The sequence below is a fragment of the Schistocerca americana genome, chromosome 8, assembly GCF_021461395.2.
Source record: "Schistocerca americana isolate TAMUIC-IGC-003095 chromosome 8, iqSchAmer2.1, whole genome shotgun sequence".
Taxonomy (NCBI): domain Eukaryota; kingdom Metazoa; phylum Arthropoda; class Insecta; order Orthoptera; family Acrididae; genus Schistocerca; species Schistocerca americana.
The window spans coordinates 144,153,929-144,170,203 of record NC_060126.1 but is presented as its reverse complement, the minus strand read 5'-3'; the positions used below and the strand labels follow the sequence as shown (position 1 = coordinate 144,170,203).

Below are 16,275 nucleotides of genomic sequence, written 5' to 3'. Positions count from 1 at the left end.
TTGCTACACATCAAGGAAACCGGACTGCGCGCCTGGGCCGGAACGTCGATACGGCTTACGTAAGCGGGCTGTGGCGCTGCGCTGGCGAATCCATTTAAAGATGGCAGTGGGTTATCGCGCCTCACCACAGACTGTCGTCACGATTGGCTTACGAAGTGGCACTGCGATTGGTTTCCGATAGTGTTGCCGACAGCAAGCATTACATGTTCAGGTTGCACTGTAGATCTCCTATATTAACACTCAGCTCCCCAAGTAAGTCGAGACGCGATCGGTAACAAACCAGGGTCGCTCCTCAGTTGTTTTAAGTAGCTCTATTGGCTTCGGTGCGTCTTTGCGTTTAACATAGATACAATCAGTGCTGTTGAGGTATTCGCTCGAATAACACACGCGATTATTCGCCGCGAATTATCCTGCAGTACGACACTCTGGAACTGTTGCTTATGGGTGAAATTTCTAATGAAGTAGCTGGTCAAAGGCCACACTTGTCACTAGCCTGTTACGAAATTAAATATCACAGATAAGCGTCATTATAATTAGTCATAAACTTACTCTGGGAACTGCTGTTTTTCATGGTTTCGTATTGTACGTGGACAAATTACGTCGATGAGAATACTTGCGCCGTCAATTACATAAATACACCATATGCTGACACATCATCTCCATGACGTGATTTCATCGTCGATCATTTCCATGGTGTTATGACGCATGGTTAATTGACTTTCATTAATTATACTATATTACGTAATTTCTATTCATGTTTCATAGTAAATGATTTATTATAATAATAAGTTTATACAATAACTGAAGAAAGACACGTATACAGCATTTCTAGAAATTACATTTAGTTAAACTGAGAGTAACAGGATTCTCATTATACCGTATTGTAGCCTCTGTATAACATACGAAGGCACTAGTACTTTGTACTGCGTTCTACGACTCAACCTGAGTTGAAATTTTTTATAAAAGAAGAATACCTCTAAGGAAACGCGCTGTTAAAACTTTTTGCTGCTAAGACTCACTGCAAGTATTTAAAAAAATGTTGGAAGTTGCCAAATTCGTAGCGGGCCAGGCTGCTGGAGAAATGATGCCTGGTGCGCAACGAGATAGGTTAAGAAGTGGACTGAAAAATGAGTGGTCCAACCGGGATTCGATCCCGCGCTCTGTGGGTTTTCAGCAAAAACTTTACCGCTTTTTTCCCTTTATTTTGTTCGTCATTGTTCTCGTCATTTGGTATGGGCGGACGTCACAGCACACCCCTTCAGTTGAGTTCATCGTTGAATACCTTAGCCGGCCCTCTGACCGAAAACGTTGAGCTACTGTGCCGGCGCCCTAGATCCGCAGGTCCGACAGCCAGAGTGTAAATGCTGACATTTCTTCACGGTAACGAGACGTTCGTTGTCTCGCATTCTTTTCCGTTCCCTCTAGTTTAAACGCTGTTACACAGAGATACAAGTGAATGGTAGTGAAAACTGGCGAATTTTTTTTTAATGCTCATTCGCTTGCGTTCGCTGCCATTCCCTCCTGTGAGAACGAGCCTTTAGGTATTTAAAATTGGCGTATGGGCACACCTGATATTTAGGCTACGCAGCGATGCGCGCTCTTGTCGCAGCTGCTTCTTCTCATTCGCCGAATCGCACGGTCTGCAGGCTGGGATCCACAAACGCTGTTATAGGCGGTTCTTTGTGAGGCACAAATAAGTTATTTCAATATTTGAAACTGTTGCAGTGCGCCTTAGCAGTCAAAATTTTTGCAGTGATTTTATTATAGTGTATTCGTCATGTGTAAAAAATTTCATAGTAGCTTTCGACTAGGACAGTTGATATTTAAAAAAAAATATCAGGTATCCGATATATAGATATTTAAAAAAGTATTATCTTAGGCCCTCGACATATCGAAAAAGTCATCGATGTATCGAAATATCGACGTAGCAGCACAAAAAAAAGAAGAAATATTGGCTGCATATTGTAAATATACGGCCAGTTTCCGAGCTGTATATTTAAGTATTGATTGTTATTAGATATTACGTACATCAACGGACTAGCAGCTTTCTTATCCCCCTTAGAGCAAGAACTGAAAGGAAAACGATGCACGTTCACGCTTGGCGATAACCACTTTGCTGGCAACTGCAGGTGAGTGGCACAGTAAAAGGTGTCCGATCGGTCTGTCGTTCGGTTTCGTCACGTGTCGGATTTGTCTGCAACACTTCATGTCGACTTGCCTATTTTTTCATTTCTGAAAACGCCAGAAACCTAGCAGTTTTAGCGTCAAAATTGCCTGATGAAGTTAAACGTTCCAGTTTCTGTTGGTAGCACCGAGCGCCGATTACGTCAGCATTTCCCCTGACATGTCTCCGCCCACCACAAAGGCCAATGTTGTCATTTAATTTTTCGTGCATCAGTTTCAGCAACTGTTTTTAAGAACGCTCATGCGAAGAAATAGCACACTAGTTGCGTTAAAAATTGTTTCGTCACATCGGGTATCTTGTTATTCCATATTCCATTTACACCGCATACCACCCCCCTCCCCCCCCGGTGCAATCGGAATTCTTCTTTTTTATTTGTGGCAACTATACTTGCCTCACACAGGCAAAGAGAAATACTGGACGTGATGAAAGCTCAAAAAGTACTAAGTCTCCTTCACACAGTGAAAGTAAAATTATGGTCTACAATTGCAAAAGAAGAACTTTAAATATTTATCGATAATTGCGAAAAAAATATAATATAAAATAGAAATATGGCACTTTACATTGTCGTTTCCATATCTATGTACCAGTAGACGGAACCCGCTGGCATTAATCGATACATTTTGTAGACATTTTAGATACATCGATATTTCGTCAGCGGCCCTGGTTTCGACATGTCGAATTAGACCATTCCCTTGTCTATTTGTGCGCAGAGTGTAACAAAGGCAGCACAGAAAACAACCCATTTCCACTCTCACTAGATTTAGGTTTATTTTTCAAAGTAGTGCTAAAAGCCCAAGGAACGGAAATAAATACACATTTGAGGGAGGGAAAGGGATAGGAGCAACCAAATGACAGTCGCTTGTGTGGGAAAATGTTCTGGATGTTGGTGCCATGTTGGACGTCTGTCCAGCGTGGCACGAAGGTATCGGACAGATGATGCCCAGTTTACTCCTGTTCCCCTGACGTTGACGGGCTGCAGAGATGCTGGTACCAGCCGCTTCGTAATCATGACCGCTTGCGGTTATTTGGTTGAAATCTCGTCTCCATTTTGTCACCCAGTAGCTGAGTAGGTTTATCGCCTTGTGAATTTTCGTTCCATTATCTGTGCATTAAGGCCCCTGATGCACGTGACGCGTCATCAGCGTATGGGCCAGCTGTCATCAGCGTATACGGCCAGCTTCACTCGTTGTCCTCTAGAGATGTCTGCCGGATACAACGTATACAGGATCGAGCCAAGAACCGACCCTTGCGGTACGACGGGGGCGATGAGCCGACGTGATGAGATTCTGACGGCAGCCTGTACGTGGAAAGCACGTCCGTCCAAGAAGTTGCAGAGTGATCTCACATGTGGTGTTGTGACTCCCGTATTAGCAGGTCATATTATAGTTCTTCATGTCACGAGGAGACGAAACCTCTGATGACCTCGAGCAGGACGGCTCCATAGAACTTGTGGTGGTCGAAGGTCTTCACTGCATTCTCCACCAGGAGAAGCACTTGCTAGGTTGTAGAATGAGCTTTCCGGAATTCGAAATGGACATCAGACAAAGGCTTTCGACGTCGCAGAAAGAGACACTCGAACATCTTGTATACTCCGCAGAGTATGGTTATGGGTTCGATAGCTTTTCGCGGATCGAGTGGCTTTTTCTTGCTTTCTGTTGAACTATGACTGCAGTTTCCTATCTAGGCGCGAGGCGCCAAATTCGATAGTCGACAACGAAGCATTCCTGATCGGTAGTGTAAAGGATGGCTACGCCACTTGTCAGATGAAAAACCAAGGACATCGGTGTAAGCGTCGTCTGTCGTTCCTCCTGTGCTCTACCGCCAGGTCGGCCCAGATTCCTCAGTCGGAAGCCGCATGCGGAAATACGGTCCGCAGTGGCGTACAGCCATCCTCGCCGGTGCTATCGGAATATTTAAGTCGTCAACAAAGCATCATGCCACGAACTACCAGAGCAGGATCTCATGCTGCGCTAAGCTAGAAACCTGCGTATCTGTTGTACTTTATTGAGATGCGAAATTCGACCGCTTCTTTAATTATTCTGTTCCAGTGCAAGGAACTCCACGAGACAATTTTAGCACTTTTGCATTTATTATTGTGCCCTGCACTGAGGCAATGCGGCCACTATATGTTTCTCTGCTTGATAATACGTGAGTGTATTCGATGTTCAACGTATCTATCTTCTATAGGACGACAAAATTGTCCGCTGTATAACTTCCCGCAGTTCTCAATCAAATATTGTCCTAAGGTAACTTGCCTGTCAACGCCTGGAAAAACACTAACAATTTTCGTAAAATTTTCACCGCTCTAAGTTAAAAAAAAAACTTGAACTCTTGGTAGGAAGAAAACTGTAGCAAAACAGGAGTGTTGCTGAACATTTTGATATACAATTAATACGTGGACTTCATTACAATTTTTTGTGAAGATTCGTAAATTATATTTTTATATGCCGGTCGATACATGGAACCTATGCACTGACTACCTAACTCAGATACTTGCAACTTTAAGTACACATTAACAACATGTCTATCTAAAAAGAAGACTGCAATAATGTCATTTCAGTCAGAAGCTTTTATTCTAGAAATGTTTACATCTGATAATCAAAATTGAAGTTACTTTTTTATAACTAGACAGTATGTATTTTTCTTCCTGTTGCTACTACATTAGTGTCTGCTGTTTACTTTCCTCCAAATATTACTCTGAAACGTCCCAAAAAAATTTCAGCTCAGATATATTTTCTGTGCAAAAAATACACATGCCACGAAATTTAATTCCCGGGAAATTCAATTCTGTGTTATATTTGATCTATGACTAATCTATGTTGTTCCTAATATACTCCAATTGCATAATATTCTTGGTTTACGTCTTCCTCAACTTGCCTATTCCTTTTCTTTGTTTGCCCTGAAGGACCCATTTTCAGCTTCGGCCACTCTCGTGGAATAAGTTGCCAACAATGACTTTATCCTGTTAAAACTGGAATATATTCCTAGCAACTCAAGAACTTCATACCTGCTAACTGCCCCGCATTAAAACAACTGCAGGCATAATAACTTTCGAACATGACAAAATAGTGTAAACTATGAACTACAGAAACGTTCATAAGGGAAACAACACTCCAGAAGCAAAGATATTCAAAGGTAACATAAGAGTATCGCAAACGTGTCTTCTGACAGGACTGTTGTTGTTGTTGTTGTCGTCTTCAGTCCTGAGACTGGTTTGATGCAGCTCTCCATGCTACTCTATCCATCATCATTTAACCATACAGTAAAGCTACATGTCCTCGGGAAAAATTACGGCTGTAGTTTCCCCTTGCTTTCAGCCGTTCGCAGTACCAGCACAGCAAGGCCGTTTTGGTTAATGTTACAAGGCCAGATCAGTCAATCATCCAGACTGTTGCCCCTGCAACTACTGAAAAGGCTGCTGCCCCTCTTCAGGAACCACGCATCTGTCTGGCCTCTCAGCAGATACCCCTCCGTTGTGGTTGCACCTACGGTACGGCCATCTGTATCGCTGAGGCACGCAAGCCTCCCCACCAACGGCAAGGTCCAGGGTTCATGGGGGAAGCTGACAGGACTGCGAACTCGAAAAACAGTTGTGTTTCTCGAGCAGGAGTGTAATGACAACACTGACGCGTGCAAGTAGTGCGAACAAGGTTGTGGACGTACACCGAGAGATCTTTAAGTTAATTTTTGAACAACTTCCTGATGACCAATTCAGTTCTTTTAACCAATATTTGCTAAAAAAAACTCTAAATATCGTATTAAGGTGAAAAACAAAATTTGAAGCGGATATAAAGACAAATGAATCTAGACGACTATTTTTGGCGTACGGAAGACGCATGTAACCGTACGTTTCTTCTAGTTTCAAACATAGACACACGGGAAGACGTCCATGCTTGTCTGTTCTTCACTTTCTTCTAGCTCTTTGTCTGACAAACGCCGGCTAACGTCCTGCGCACGCTACTTCTTTGCGAAGGATCGTAACAGCTGTAAGCGCGTGTGTGTCTTTGCACCTAGAGTAGTCGGTCAGTTCCGCCGGTAAAATATTATGGGGATTTCACCCAAGAACAATTTTTGCAACTAGTCGGTCGGGAAAGCCTCGCGCAACCCAAGAAATACTAGTTTGCACCTCATCGACGATGAGCTCACTGTATTAACTTGCGGGAACGTGGAAGTATAAACTATTCGTACCTGCCTGACAACAAAAGTCAAGCCCACAGAATGGGAGGAGAAATGGAAGGAAACTTCATAGGATGAGAGGGAAAGTGACGTGTATGATTACAAAATCGAGTCAAATTTACAAAGGACTTGGCATTATCAGCCCACATGTCAGTATGACGTTGTATCACTTTTCGCCTGGATACAGGCACTGATTCGTTTGGGAAGGGTGGCATTAGGCCGTTGTAACTCCTCCTAAGGCAAGCTTGCTCTCAATTGTTGTAAACGGTCCTAGTTACTGTGGATACTGAAACTGGGACCGAAGTGACGATCGAGTCGACCTCACACATATTCCAACGGGGACCAATATGGCGATCTTGCTGGCTGTGGAAGTATCTCTACATTCAACAGACAAATCGTAGAGAGACGTACTATGTGAGGACGACCATTTTACTATCGAAAAATCGATCATGATACTAACCCATAATTTACACACATAAAAAAAGTTTTGCCTCACCCCGGTTCCCAGAACTCCTGAAAATAGACATTGACTGTGGATATTGTATCACAGACACAGATCCTTTGACTTTTCAGAGATGTCAATAAACCCGCCCAAAGTTGTAAACAACCATGCATGAGCAGCGCCTATTAGACGGAGGAGGTCCGACAGCCGATCAGTTCAAATCATTCCACCAGGAAGGAGGTACACGACTCGTGTTGTCTGTAGTATAACCATGCCTAGGCGGTCAATACCGCGGTTCGATAGCTTCCGCATTGTTACTTTGTGCCAGGAAGGATTCTCAACAAGGGAAGTGTGCAGGCAACCCGGTCGGCTGAACGCCTTAGACACACTGTCCAGCGAGTGAAGCAAAGTGGAGGTTCCCTGACGTTTAGGGGTGTTATTATGTGGGGCCGACGTACGCCGCTGGTGGTCATGGAAGGCGCCTAAACGGCTGTACGCTACGTGAATGCCATCCTCCGACCGACAATGCAACCATATCGGCAGCATAATGGCGAGGCATTCGTCTTCCAGGGCGACAATTCGCGCCTCCATCGTGCACATCTTGTGAATGACTTCCTTCAGGATAATGACATCGCTCGACTAGAGTGGCCAACATGTTCTCCAGATATGAACCCTATTGGACATACCTGGGACAGATTGAAAAGGGCTGTTTATGGACGACGTGACCCACCAACCACTCTGAGAGATCTACGCCGAATCGCCGTTGAGGAGTGGGAGAATCTGGAACAACAGTGCCCTGATGAACTTGTGGATAGTATGGCACGATGAATACAGGCATGCATCGATGCAAGAGGACGTGCTATTGGGTGTTGGAGGTACCGGTGTATACAGCAATCTGGACCACCACCTCTAAAGGTCTCGTTGTATGGTGTTACAACATGCGATGTGTGGTTTTCATGAGCAATAAAAAGGGCGAAAAGGATGTTATGTTGATCTCTATTCCAATTTTCTGTACGGGTTCCGGAACTCTCGGAACCGATGTGATGCAAAACTTTTTGTGATGTGTGTACCACACATGAGGAGTCAGGGTCTTCGTGACGTACTGGTTTACTGTCAGGGCCACCTCTGTCGCTACAGCCGTGATCTGAAGTTATACTTGATCATTCCGCACTTCATGATGCCGGGAGTAAAACCGCTGTAGCTCACCAAAATGTTAGAACAATGGGACGTTTCCCCAAGTCTCCGCCATGCTCGCCGACGAACGTCATTCGGGATCCAGTCACATCAATGTTACCACCGCCTATGATCCATGTCAACGTACAGTAACCACTCACAGAAGGCACATAGCAACACTAGTAGTGGAGGGTATATACAGAGCGCTGGGGTGTGCGGACAACGACTCCAGAAATGTGTACGAGCGAATAGAGTTGCAACTGTTGAGCAACTGTTTGCCCATATAAACCAAAGGGCTACCAATAATGTCTCCTCAACTACCGTTCAGCGAACGTTGCTGCATATAAGCCTCCACAACAGGCGCCTGGATCATGCACACACGCTGACTGCTGTTCTTCGGCGACGAAGGCTGCAAGCCAAAACTGCAACTGGACGTCCACTGATTAGTGACAGGTGGCATTTTGAGACGAATCACGTTTTATGCTTCATCGGACAGACGGCTGTTCGCGTGTACGGCGTGAAACTTCTGAAAGCAAACACTGCGAGAATCATCTGAAGGTCCCAGGCCGGAGGGCATTCACTGGGTGATCTCGTCATTCTGGCACAACGCATCGACAAAAGTATGGATCTGTCCTTGGGGAACCACATCCATCCGTAAATGTACTTCTTTTTTCTTGGCACGATGGCATCTACCAGCAGGACAATGCAACACGTCACCCAGCTCGCGGGTTTATGTGCATGGGTTGAAAGGCACCAAAATGATGTCGGCAGCTCGTGGTATTGCGGTAGCGTGCTCGCTTCCCGCGCACGGCGACCCGGGTTCGATTCCCGGCAGGGTCAGGGATTTTCTCTGCCTCGAGATGATTGGGTGTTGTGTGTCATTCATCATCATTTCATCATCATTGTCTCGCAAGTCGCCGAAGTGGCGTCAAATAAAGAGAACTTGTGATACGGCGGCCGAACTGGCCCGCAAGGGGCGTCCCGACCAACAATGCTATATGATCATTTCATTACCAAGATGATTTTACCATATTCCTCTGGCCACCAAATCCCCTGATTTAAACCTGAACGAGAATCTCTGAGGTCACCTCGATTGGGCTGTTCGCGTCGTGGGTCCTCAACCGAGAAACCTAACGCAGCTGGGGACAGCACTGGAGTCGGCATGGCTCCCCATCATCTTGCAGAAGGTCACTGATTCTCTTTCTGCACATCTCGCGACGGTCTGTGTTTCGAAATGTGTTTTTTCAACCTTCTGACAATTGATCACATTAATGTGGCTGGACAGTGTACTTGTCACAGCGAACTGTAACTGTAATCATTTACTTACAAGGTGTACAACTTTGCTTCCGCCGTTTTTTCCCCAACATTTGAGCCTTTAATGAAACAAAGTGGTTACACATGTATCATTCAAAGTATTTTCCATTGCTGGCCACTACTTTCTCCCATCTTTCGGGCAGTATACGAAACCCGCGTCGAAAAAATTGTTCATCTTTTGAACCGATCCACGAATCGATGCAATTTTTGACTTCTTCATGAGATCAGAAGTGTTGGTCAGCCAGGCCATGCTCCATTGATCTAAACAGGTGATAGTCAGAGGGAGAAATGTCTGGAGAATGCGGCAGGTGGGGTAGGACTTCCCATTTTAACGTTTCCAAGCAAGTTATGACCTCTTTTGCAACGTGGGGTCGAGCGTTGTCGTGCTGCAAAATCACTTTTTCGTGCCTCTCGCTGTATTGCGACCGTTTGTCTTTTAACACTCTGCTCAGGCGCATTAACTGTGTTCGATAACGAGCACTTGTGATTGTTTCACTTGGTCTTAACACCTCATAGTACACGACGCAGAGTGGGTCCCACCAAATGCAGAGCAAGATCTTGGAGTCGTGAATATTCGCTTTGGCCGTCGACGTGGAAGCACGGCCTGCATATCTCCATGATTTTATGCGTTTACGGTTATCGTAATGAACTTATTTTCTCGTCCCCGGTCACAATGCGATGCAGGAATCCCTTCCCTGCCGTTTTTGCAACTGTTCACAAACACAAAAAATGATTCAAATGGCTCTGAGCACTATGGGACTTAACTTCTGAGGTCATCAGTCCGCTAGAACTTAGAACTCCTTAAACCTAACTAACCTAAGGACATCACACACATCCATGCCCGAGGCAGGATTCGAACCTGCGACCGTAGCGTCTAGAACCGCTCGGCCACTCCGGCCGGCTTCACAAACACACAAACGCCGTTCAACGTATCTTGGTTTCAGCTCACACGGGATCCAAGTTCCTTCTTTCTGAATCATGCCGATAGCGTTGAGACGTTTTGAAATGGTTTGCTGTGTCACTCCCACTAATAGTGCCTATTCTTCTTGAGTTTGACGCGAGTCTTCACTCAGCAATGTCTCCAATTCTGCATCTTCGAAAACTTTCTCTCTTCCACCACAATACCGGTCTACGGCGATAAAGTCACCGTTCTTGAAGCGTTCTTTCACTAATAACGTCCTTACCGTAGGTACTTGAGAGCATTCGATGAGAGTCAGCCGCTGTTTTCTTGATATTGAAACAAAACAGTAACACCTCCCGCAAATGACGAGAATTAGGCTCGTAAACTGACATTTTCAATCCAGAACAACTTTATGATGTAGACACAAATCGCCTAATGTTGGAATGAGGTTATGTTGACCGAGGTCCAAGCGAACTGCCTGACGTCTGCGATCTGTTTCTTTCGACCGCTACTTACCGTTGTCGGCACCTATCGGCAACCGGCGGAAGCATAGTTGTACACCTTGTACCTTACGACAATGTGTACGTGCACGAAGTTACACGACATACGACATGTCTTCCGGGTGCTTCACTTTTCCGTCAGACAGCGTATAATTTAAAAATATTGCAAAATTATTAATAAACATGCAACGAGCTCAGAACTTCAAAGAAGTCAGCGGTGACGGAGAAACAATAGGACTGAAGTCCTTGGAGAGCGGCGAGTCCGCGGGATTTCCTCACCTTGCACCTGTTGCTAGCCGTCCGAATGCCAAGAGCAGATCCTGAAGGGAGGCCAGCATTTCGCTCGTGGGAGCCGCCTCCGCCTTATCGGCTCGTTCATCAGGAATTCGGCCGCGGAGCGTCACGAACTGCGTTTGTCTCTCGCGCCGCTCCGTTTGAAATCCGATTCTCCGTAATTAATCGCTCGCTTCGAGAGCAGCGCGTGTGCCAAACGGCCGCATCGTGATGTGGCGACGAGCGCCCAAAACGGCCGCCAGCGACGCCAAGCTGTCAGCCACAGGGACGCTCTAAAAGTATCGCCTCATCGTTCCGCTCTTCTTTTTTTTTCCTTCCATTGTTCATCACCAGATGTAAAGTAGAGACTTTGTTGTAGCTTCATAAGCACACAGGAAAAAGCTTAGTCACTCCCAGGACACATCGCGCTAATATCCACTGGGGTAACTCGAGCTTGGTTCGCTGCAAGACCACTTGGAGCACAGCAAGTATATCACCCCATCATCTCAGTTTCTTATTGGGCGAGTTAAAGTCATCCATAATTCTTACGGTTTCGTTCAAAACAGAAGCTGGTTTCATCGCATTGTTTTTCTGATTACGGTTACTAGTGTGTATTGCACTATTTGAATTGCGTTGTAAATGTATTGCTCGTGTCCTGCTGATTTCTGCTAGCATCGGTAATATTTGGCGGAGTAAATGATGCTATATTTGTTTTTGATTCATATAAAACAGAAGCTGCTTTCGTCGTATTGTGTTCTGTGGACTTGTGCATATTTGTTTCTGCTTATGCATCCATGTGAGAACTGCTCGACTTCATCAGCAGACGTAGAGTGTTTATAGGCATTGTAGGCAGGTTACCGTGTGTATTGCTTTTATTCTACTTTCACTTTTCTTTACATTCATTTTCCGTACTTTCTCGCATTTAATGGAGAACTGCGCGTTAGCAGCTTTAGACAGAACTGGTATTCAACTTTGTTACATCTTCTAACGGAATCAGTATGTAATTCTGCTTTGAATGATGCTGCGTCTTGCCACTCAGCGCCATGCATTTGACACTGGTTTGCAGAGTATGGATGTAGATGGCTATGGATTGCAGTCTTAGTTACTTCAGCATTTTTCCTTGAAAAAGCTAAAAATGCAACAGTAGTACGCAAATGTGCTCACACATATTAACAGGTAGTACACACAATATATTTTAGCAGAAATAAGGTTACTAGAATCATCCATTAAATGAGAGAAAATACGAAAAACAGATGCTTACAAAAAAAAAAAACGTAGAATACGAACAATACATTTACATCGCATTTAAATCGAGCAATTCACATACAGTTTCGTAAGCAGTAACAAGTAGACATGAGTCCACAGAATACAATGCGATGGAACCAACTTCAGTTTTATATGAAACAGAAACACGTATGAAATTATTTACCCCAGCCCGTGTTGCGGATGCCAGAAAAAATTAAGCACATTACGAGCAACATATTTACAGTGAAATTCAAAGCGGAAAATACAAGAAGGTTTCAATCAGGAACACAGTGCGATGAAATCAGCTTCTGTGTCGTGTCACATCAGATGATTTTTACGTTTTGACATTTACACGTGCAGTCACTCGTATTTCCATTTGATAATGGCCACAGGGTCAAAACTGCAATACTGTTTTTTTTAAATAATTTTACAGTCATAACCCGAGCACAATGTCATTTACAAAATTTTACGTGACTGTGAACCCCAGCTACGGCAAGTTAGTCTTTAGTTTTTGATTGAGATTTCTCTAATATACTAACAGTCCAGTCACATTAATGTGACCACCTGTCAGCAGCCTGAATAACCACATATTGCAGCGTGCACCGCTGCAAGATGTGTAGGAAGGTATCAGTGAGATTCTGGAAAGTAGCAACAGGGATTTGGAGCCATGGCGACTCCAGCTCTGTGGCCAGCCGCGCTAGGTTTCACGGTTAATGATTCATGCTGCGAACAGCCGATAGAAATGGTCTCACAGATTCTGGATTGTGTTTAAATTCGGGGACTTTGGTTGGCAGTGGAGTACAGAAAATTCATCCAGCTGCTCTTCGAACCACTCACGTATACTGCCAGTTGTGTGACATGGTGCATCGCCCTGCTGAAAGGTGGCATCGTGCTGAGAAAAACCAAACAGTATGTAGGGGTGGACACGATCTCGAAGGATGGCTGCATACTTGTGTTGATCCAATGCGCCCTCCAGAATTACTGCATCAGCCACAGAATGCCACGAAAACATTTCCCAGACCCTTACTTCCCTCTTCCAGCTTTGACCCTTTGCTTTCAGACCTTTCACGCTGTACACGCAACCAGCCATCTATCCGACGGAGCATAACACATAATTCAGGTGATAAGGCCACCTGTCGCCACTCAGTGGACGTCCAGTTGCGATGTTGTTGTTGTGGTCTTCAGTCCTGAGACTGGTTTGATGCAGCTCTCCGTGCTACTCTATCCTGTGCAAGCTCCTTCATCTCCCAGTACTTACTGCAACCTACCTCCTTCTGAATCTGCTTAGTGTATTCATCTCTTGTTCTGCTTCTATGATTTTTACCCTCCACGCTGCCCTCCAATGCTAACTTGGTGATCCCTTGATGCCTCAGAACGTGTCCTACCAACCAGTCCCTTCTTCTTGTCAAGTTGTGCCACAAATTCCTCTTCTCCCCAATTCTATTAAATACCTCCTCATTAGTTATGTGATCTACCTATCTAATCTTCAGCATTCTTCTGTAGCACCACATTTCGAAAGCTTCTATTCTCTTCTTGTCCAAACTATTTACCGTCCATGTTTCACTTCCATACATGGCTACACTCCATACAAATACTTTCAGAAACGACTTCCTGACACTTAAATCTACACTCGATGTTAACAAATTTCTCTTCTTCATAAACGCTTTTCTTGCCATTGCCAGTCTACGTTTTATATCCTCTCTACTTCGACCATCATCAGTTATTTTGCTCCCCAAATAGCAAAACTCCTTTACTACTTTAAGTGTCTCATTTCCTAATCTAATTCCCTCAGCATCACCCGAGTTAATTCGACTACAGTCCATAATCCTCGTTTTGCTTTTGTTGATGTTCATCTTATATCCTCCTTTCAAGACACTGTCCATTCCACTCAACTGCTCTTCCAAGTCCTTTGCTGTCTCTGACAGAATTGCAATGTCATCGGCGAACCTCAAAGTTTTTATTTCTTCTCCATGGACTTTAATACCTACTCCGAATTTTTCTTTTGTTTCCTTTACTGCTTGCTCAATATACAGATTGACTAACATCGGGGAGGGGCTACAACCCTGTCTCACTCCCTTCCCAACCACTGCTTCCCTTTCATGTCCCTCGACTCTTATAACTGCCATCTGGTTTCTGTACAAATTGTAAATAGCCTTTCGCTCCCTGTATTTTACCCCTGCCACTTTTAGAATTTGAAAGAGAGTATTCCAGTCGAGTTAACCATACAGTAAAGCTGCATGCCTTCGGGAAAAATTACGGCTGTAGTTTCCCCTTGCTTTCAACCGTTCGCAGTACCGGCACAGCAAGGCCGCTTTGGTTAGTGTTACAAGGCCAGATCAGTCAATCATCCAGACTGTTGCCCTTGCAACTACTGAAAAGGCTGCTGCCCCTCTTCAGGAACCACACGTTTGTCTGGCCTCTCAACAGATACCCCTCCGTTGTGGTTGCACCTACGGTACGGCCATCTGTATCGCTGAGGCACGCAAGCCTCCCCACCAATGGCAAGGTCCATGGTTCATGGGGGGGCCCATCTGGTTTCTGTACAAATTGTAAATAGCCTTTCGCTCCCTGTATTTTACCCCTGCCACCTTTAGAATTTGAAAGAGAGTATTCCAGTCAAGTTAACCATACAGTAAAGCTGCATGCCTTCGGGAAAAATTACGGCCGTAGTTTCCCCTTGCTTTCAGCCGTTCGCAGTACCAGCACAGCAAGGCCGCTTTGGTTAGTGTTACAAGGCCAGATCAGTCAATCATCCAGACTGTTGCCCCTGCAACTACTGAAAAGGCTGCTGCCCCTCTTCAGGAACCACACGTTTGTCTGGCCTCTCAACAGATACCTCTCCGTTGTGGTTGCACCTACGGTTCGGCCATCTGTATCGCTGAGGCACGCAAGCCTCCCCACCAACGGCAAGGTCCATGGTTCATGGGGGGGGGGGGGGGGGGGGGGGGGGCAGTTGCGATACTGACGTGCAAATTCCAGCCTTCGTCGCCGATGAGCTACGGTCAGCATGGGTGTATAAGCCAGGCGACTGTTGCGGGGGCCCATACGCAGCAACGTTCGCTGAGCGGTCATTGAGGAGACGTTGGTGGTAACCGCTTGGTTCATCTGGGCGTCAGCTGCTCAACAACTGCACGCCTATTTCCCATATTCGAAGTTAACTGCCCCACTATGAGCGCTACTGCCGTTCTCCGTTCTCATCCTTCTGCAACAGTGGTTCCTAAACTTCCTTGAACCATTGTATCAGGATGCAATAAGATATAACCGATCACCCCACACATTCCCTTGCCGCTCCCCCCATGTCAACAACAATAGCGCCTAAGTAATCTTAAAAAGGAATTTCTTTGAACTCGTTTGTTTTTTAAATGATAGAAGATAAACTGTACTTAATCTTGTTAGGTGTTTTATTAACCCACGAATGAGTTAGTGTCACAGTTGATGCTGCTTATTTCTCGCAACTTTTTTTTTTTTAAAAAAAAAAGAGAGAGAATGATGAAGTTATTTTTCAGTACATCGCGGAACTACCTACAACTCCTTCTCAGAAAAGAGAGCTGACTACCCACACTGAAGGTGGACACTTGTTACAAAATATGCTTCTTCTGCAACACTCTTCGCTCTAGCAACATTTTCTTCACGCACACCCTGCACCCCCATTCAAAATCAACGAAATTAAAATGTGTGCATCATACTCAGACCTACTGTTTGACAATCACTTGCATGCTGGACTCCTTAGTTTTGAATCGGCAGGAACTGGAAGACTTCCAGCTCCCAATGCTTTGTGACCGACCACTGGCACTAATAATAATAATAATGTGTGGGTCCTACAGCAGTGAAGTAGCCATTAAACAGTTACTGTTATGTTGTGTTGTCAGTCAGCGTATTTATTTTTGCGAAGTGAACAATGAAGTAATTTCTGGTCTATTGTGAGAACTACGTACAACTCGGAGAAATCATTTTCATTAGATATTTGAGCACATGTTATGCATTTGTCTCAATTTTACTACCACAGATGCGGGATACAAATTATAAAATATGTATGTAGTGGGTGAACTATGTGAGGAAGATATTG

General features: G+C 44.8%; 1 protein-coding gene across 1 annotated transcript in view; it reads right to left on the bottom strand.

Moving 5' to 3' along the window:
* LOC124545632 overlaps positions 1-16,275 on the bottom strand; it is a 602,686-nt gene that overhangs the window by 225,115 nt on the left and 361,296 nt on the right. The window lies entirely within an intron of this gene.